Source organism: Ochotona princeps, chromosome 7, assembly GCF_030435755.1.
Source record: "Ochotona princeps isolate mOchPri1 chromosome 7, mOchPri1.hap1, whole genome shotgun sequence".
Taxonomy (NCBI): Eukaryota; Metazoa; Chordata; class Mammalia; order Lagomorpha; family Ochotonidae; genus Ochotona; species Ochotona princeps.
Genome location: NC_080838.1, coordinates 58,486,174 through 58,492,131, shown reverse-complemented (window position 1 = coordinate 58,492,131; position 5,958 = coordinate 58,486,174). Strand labels below are relative to the sequence as shown.

Here is a 5,958-nt window from a genome sequence, read left to right as displayed (position 1 = left end):
GGAGCTTAGTTGGTGTGCACCTGTGCCATTTCACAGTAAGGAACAGCTGACAGAAATGTGCAGTGAAACCTTTTCAGGTAAACCCACTTTGTAGGTCTTTTAGCCTCTCTCCATCCAAAGACATATGAGAGATAAATTATTGCTGTTTCAATGCACTGGGTTATGGTGACTTGTCATACTTCTTATGTAATAGTTAAAATTAGGAAGTTATCTGTTTCTCTGCATTTTTTAAATTATTTTTTATTAATTATTTTGCATTATGTGACAGTTTCATAGGCTCTGGGAATCCTCCCACCCCTCCCCTCCCCTCCCCCTGGTGGATTCCTCCACCTTGATGCAGTATTACAGTTCAAATTCAATCAAGATTCTTTCTTTGCAAACATATACCAAGCATAGAGTCCATCTACTTATTGTCCAGATGGGTTGAACAGTTTCTTGGGGAGACTATTTCTGGTCTGAAGTTAGAGCTGGTAGAATATCATCCCAGTCCATTAAGAGTCCCAATATAACATCAACAGCAATTTGCAACATTATGGAATTGACATGGTTTTGAGTAACCAGTATGTTAGAAAAAAATGCAAGTTCTTAACCACATCCTATGATTAGCTCATTGACATTTCAATTTTAGTTTATATACAGGACCGGCTGCTATATACCTTAAAATGGCTAAAAAAAAAATGTTCTGCGCCTTAATTGTCGACAAATGTCTTGTTAGAGTTACAAGCCAGCCTAGATTATCCTAAAATCTGCCAAGATCAGCAAAATCATACTTCAACACAACAAACGGCTAAATACTAAAATGAAATAGATACTAGACAGCTTAATAGTACCCTATAGCCATGTTTCTCTACGTTTATATTCTCCACGAAAATCAAGCTTACATGAAGCTAACCTTGTTTGTCTTGCCTACTTCTACATTCCCAGCCTTAGATGGCTCCCACCAGTTTTTCTGGAAGGGATGCTAAAATATTTTTATTTTGTGTGGCAGACATTTTTAGGTCTTAAAGTGTAAGAGCTGCTTGAGCAGGTAATTATTCTCAGTAACTATGGAATGCTTCAGGGAGGAGGTGATATTGATCTGAATTGTGGAAGCTAGTGTTCTACCACAGTGAGGTTTATGTGATGGCATGAATCCAATAGAATTCCAGAATTTGCAAGAACTAGAAAACATGAAAATTCTCAATGGAGCTTAAGCAATCTAGCATCACAAACTCTCAGATGTGCGGTCAGAAAGAAAAAGATGAACTAGAAATTTCAAATTCTTGTTACCAAATTAGAAAATATTGTGAATACCACTCTAAGAATTTTATGCTGTAATTTTTAGATAAGAAGGTTCTAAACAGCAATGTATTTTGAGAAGAGAATTTTGTGGGTAGTGCATAAAATGAGGGTGATACAGGCCACGGGAGATAGAGAAACCTTTAGAAGCTCACTGTGAATAGAAATGATGAGCAACACAGCTATGACAATGACAAGAATGGGAAAGAAAGGGAAAGGACAGCTTTTACAGGCCTGTAGTGTAGAAAATTGATGGGTTTTGTTGGCCAAATTAATAGCGGGTAAAAAGCCAAAGGAAAACTTGAGTTATGAGATAAACGGGATATAGTGTCAAACTGGAGAGAAAGAGAAGCAGGTTTACAAGAAGATAATGAGTCAAGGGTATGTTGAATTAGAGATTGAACACTTTACTTCAAGAATCCATTACAGTCAAGGTGTATATCTGGAGTGATCCCTCCAAATACGCAATAGACATGCACCTTTGAAATGGTCATTTGCTCCCTCTATTTCATAAATGTCCTTTTATACTTGTATACTATCTATAAATGGACACCACAGTAAATTAAAATTAGAACTCCCCTGCTGCTTCCTCTGTTTACAGTATAGGGGAAAACTGGCCAGTGACAGGTTTAAGATCCTCTGCCTTTAGTGGAGAGAAACGAAAAACAACGAATCTACTCTCTTGTCTTGCCACTCAACATTTCTGAGCCAACTCGCTATGAGTCACACAAGATGAGTTGATTGGTGAGGAATACAAGATGTGAAGATAAACTTGGTCCTATGCGTGTTACGGCTTTTAGGGAAGAGACAAGTGCATGTAGTAGGTAGACTGCGAGGTGGGATGTAGGAAGCATGAGCTATGCCGGGCAGTTCATAACCTGGGGCAGAGCTGCCTGGATAGCATTGTCTCTTGACTTTGTTGGAATGCTCAGATGCAAGTGACGGATATACTATAACCAACATGAAATTCTTTACAACAATATAATGCCTGAAAGCTTATAATACGGAAAACTACGTTATTGTCCTCGCTATTAAGTAGCTCATTTGTGAATATAATCTTACGTTTTAAATTCTGACCAACTTAACCTAAGTTAAATGCCTTTCCTATTGAATGTTTCTAACTTGGTAAGCTTTATCTTTTCCTTCTGTCACGAAGCTTCAATTTTGCTTTTTAATACACATTTTCATTCTAATTGGAGGACAATTATTATCCATAATTATGAGGTATAGTGTGACATTTCAATCCATGTATGTGGTGTGCTACAATTAGACCAGACTAACAGGTATATCCATCACCTCAAGCATTTGTCATTTCTTTGTGTGGGAGCACCGAAAATCTTTCATACTAGCTGTTTTGAAATATACATTTTTCGTCTGCTGCAGTGACTCTACTGTGCTACTTACAGCACATTAAGAGCAATTCCTTCTAACGTCACTCTTGTGTTCATTAACCTTCCTGTCTCCATCTGTTCCTTCTGTACCTCTGTGTTCCAGGCTTTGGATTCTATTTTTTTTATTCCAATCTCTGTATCTAAGAAATCACTTATTTTTTAAAGCTTCCTCATGTAAGTGAGAACATGCAGCATTTGTGCTTTTGTGTTTGATTAGCTGTGAGCTTCCTAAGGGCAAGGACAATAACTTAGATCCACTTAAATCAGTGTGTTTGGCACTTAGAGGTCCTGAGTGAATGTGTGTTGAATTTAATAATGATAAGTCTTAGTCTCTTGTGGTTGCAGTTGCTGTTATGGCTCTTCATGTGAGCAAAGCTAGTCATAAATCACTTCCGCATTACATCTGGATATTTTTGCCAATTCTTAGAAATTGTATTTGTTTGTTTCAGAGACAGAGTAGCAGGTTCCCATCTGCTGGCTTGCTACCGATGTACCTGCAAGAGCTGAAGCTGCTCCCAAGCAAAGCTGGGAGCTGGCAGTGCAATCTACTTCTCTCATGTGGGTGGCAGGGATCCACTTACTTGAACCATCACTTGCGGACTGCCCCCATCCTCAGTGTGTGCACCAACATGGTACTTTTGGAGTCAGATACTGAATCAAGGTTCTCTGATATGACATGCACATCTTAACCACTGGATCAAATGTTCCTTATTATAAATTTTAGATCTTTATTCGTTTTGAAGGAAGTATAAAATCTTGCTTCTCAACCCAGTAAAGACTGAAGAAGGACTTCTGAGAAGAAATTTTTGTTACCAACAAGTTTATTATGAAGACTATTAATTTAACATGTCATCTATTTCTTTAGCACAGAAACATTCTAACATCATTTCAGTATAAAAAGGGAAAAGTGCATGTAATGAGACAGAGGTTTTCATTAGAGGTGGATGCGTTTGAAATTCTATTGAGTGTAGTTTTGTCAAAGGAAGACTGAAGGTTTTCTTATGATAACAAATCATCTCCACTCTGTGCCAACAACAATTCGTTGAGGTCTGCTGTCTATGTCAAGATGAGATCCTCATAAAACAAACGCAGGTGGAGCTAGATCAACAGAAGTTTCTTCTATGTGATAGAAAATAAAAATAGCCTGATCTCAATTTCCTCAGAACTTTACTCATTTTTTTTGCAGCACAAATTGCTTGTATAAAATATTTTTATAGTGTATCACATTATACAGTATTAGTAACAAAGGCACAGTGAAACACAAAATGTTTTCACTAAACTGTCATTCTCTAAACAACTCTTTAGCCCACACCCTTCCAAATGGCTTAGTTTATTTAGGCTTTTCAAAAACAGTCTAATAAATACTGATCATATGACACAATACTTTACTGAAGCTAATAATTTAGGGCTTATGGATATACATTTTTAGCGAAAATTAGGTCTTATGAACATTTTATAAAAACAAGATGAAGATACAAAGATTCCTTATATGTATATTTGTTGTTTTGATTAATATTTCTTTCTTGAAAATTGGATTATCTAAAATCATTTACAGACAATTATTTTAGCTTAATTGTAATACATGCTGTTACAACTAACCAGCAGCTTTTTATAGTCCAACTAATAAAATTATGATACTTTTGATGTTTGAAATTTAACAAATAAATGCCAGCTTCCCTCAAGTACTTTGATTTTAATATTTCTCAGGGTCAGAATGTAAATCTTTAGAAACGGAAAGGATGCTATCCAGTCAAGGATACAGACTCACCATGCGTTGTGTGTGCTTCATTCCCTGTTAGGATTGGTGACCTCAAAGGGCTTCAGCTATGCTTATTTTTATAGAATAGGTACAGAAATTTTTCTCAAAACATGGCAGTTTCCTTACAATGCCCTGAGTGACATTTTTAATGAAAACTATTTTGAATGGGAGCCCTATTATATAGTGATAAATATTTTATAAGTACTTCATCCAGCAACCTGCTTCTGATAATGTCTCAGCTGAGTCTAAAAAATCCCGTTCTATTCCCCTTTTTCCTAACCATAGCAGCCAGAGTGAACCATAATGTTCGATAGCTGAAGATGGATCTTTTCTTTGCCCCTGCTCTGTGATTCAGTATCACTCCTTAGAGGACTGGGAGGAGGTGGTGTTGGTCATAATGGATTTAACTAGAATTACTGGTAAAGGGTAAAATGAGGAACAAATCAAGGTGACAGTGGAGCCAATCTGCTACATTCTACAAGTTTCTTGGCTTTCATCTGGAGTCTACAGTAGCAACTGGCAGGTCTCGGTGTGGGGCATCCATGAAGGAGGAAAGCTTCACCTTCCTTTCAGATTTAAAGGCCCAGACTGCTGCATGATAGATTCTTCCCTAATATCATTAGCTGCACATGCCGCTAATTGTAGTGGCTGCTAATCCATCTGAGCAGCCAAAATGATATTAGCTTTCAATAGGATTTACATATATCCAGCCTTGTTTCTGCATCAGCTAGCAATTAAAGTTTAAACTGTTGAACACGCAGCTTGCTGTAGGCTAAGTAATATTTAATGGCATTAACAATGCATTTCTCTATTTGCCTCTGAATCTTCTTAAAGGCTCATCAATTTGCCATTACCTTCATGTGGTGTGGTCCACATCAATTCGTATCCTAACAGTTTCCGGAGGAGGGCACTATCTCAAGATAAGACAATGGAAACACTAGCTGAACGAAGTAGCACCAGTGCCATTATGTTTCTATTCCTTTCCACTCTCCTTTACACACACACACACACAAACGGACATTTTGAGGGACATAAAAATATGGTAGTTTGTCTTTTTGGGTTAGACATCAAGAAACTTGAAAGCAACTTACTTGAATTTAAGTGTCCATAGAAGATGAATATTAACTGAAGACTGCTCAATGATTGCGAGTAATAAACGGAATCCAACTCTTTCTAAAGTTTCTGTGTAAACGGGATTAAACTCTCTTGACTGAGTTGTTTAGTAAAGATCTGTATGAGATTATCAGATATTGGCTAATAATATCTCCAGTGCAGTAGTTTCTTTTGTCATATTCAATGCTACATCCTGAAACATCTAGTGTAATAAATGACATGCAAATGGTGTTGAATAAATGTCTCTGGAAGTTAGGATTGTGTGATACAGGTCATGAACAATTGCAGATTTTGCCTCCATTCACTAGTTCCTGATGTAGTCTTCCAGCTTCCATTTGCCTTTTTAGCTTACTGTTGGCAGTCCCTGATATTCTTTGGATTGTATATTGCATTGTTTCAGTCACTTGGCTCTATTCT

The 5,958-nt window shown here is 37.1% G+C and overlaps 1 long non-coding RNA gene across 1 annotated transcript; it reads left to right on the top strand.

The window, feature by feature from the left end:
- Nucleotides 1-1,169: 1,169 nt before the first annotated feature.
- On the top strand, nt 1,170-5,468 carry LOC131480769 (uncharacterized). The gene is made up of 3 exons (XR_009245804.1): nt 1,170-1,712; nt 3,119-3,330; nt 4,714-5,468. It is a non-coding gene; the product is annotated as an uncharacterized LOC131480769 (long non-coding RNA).
- Nucleotides 5,469-5,958: the final 490 nt, after the last annotated feature.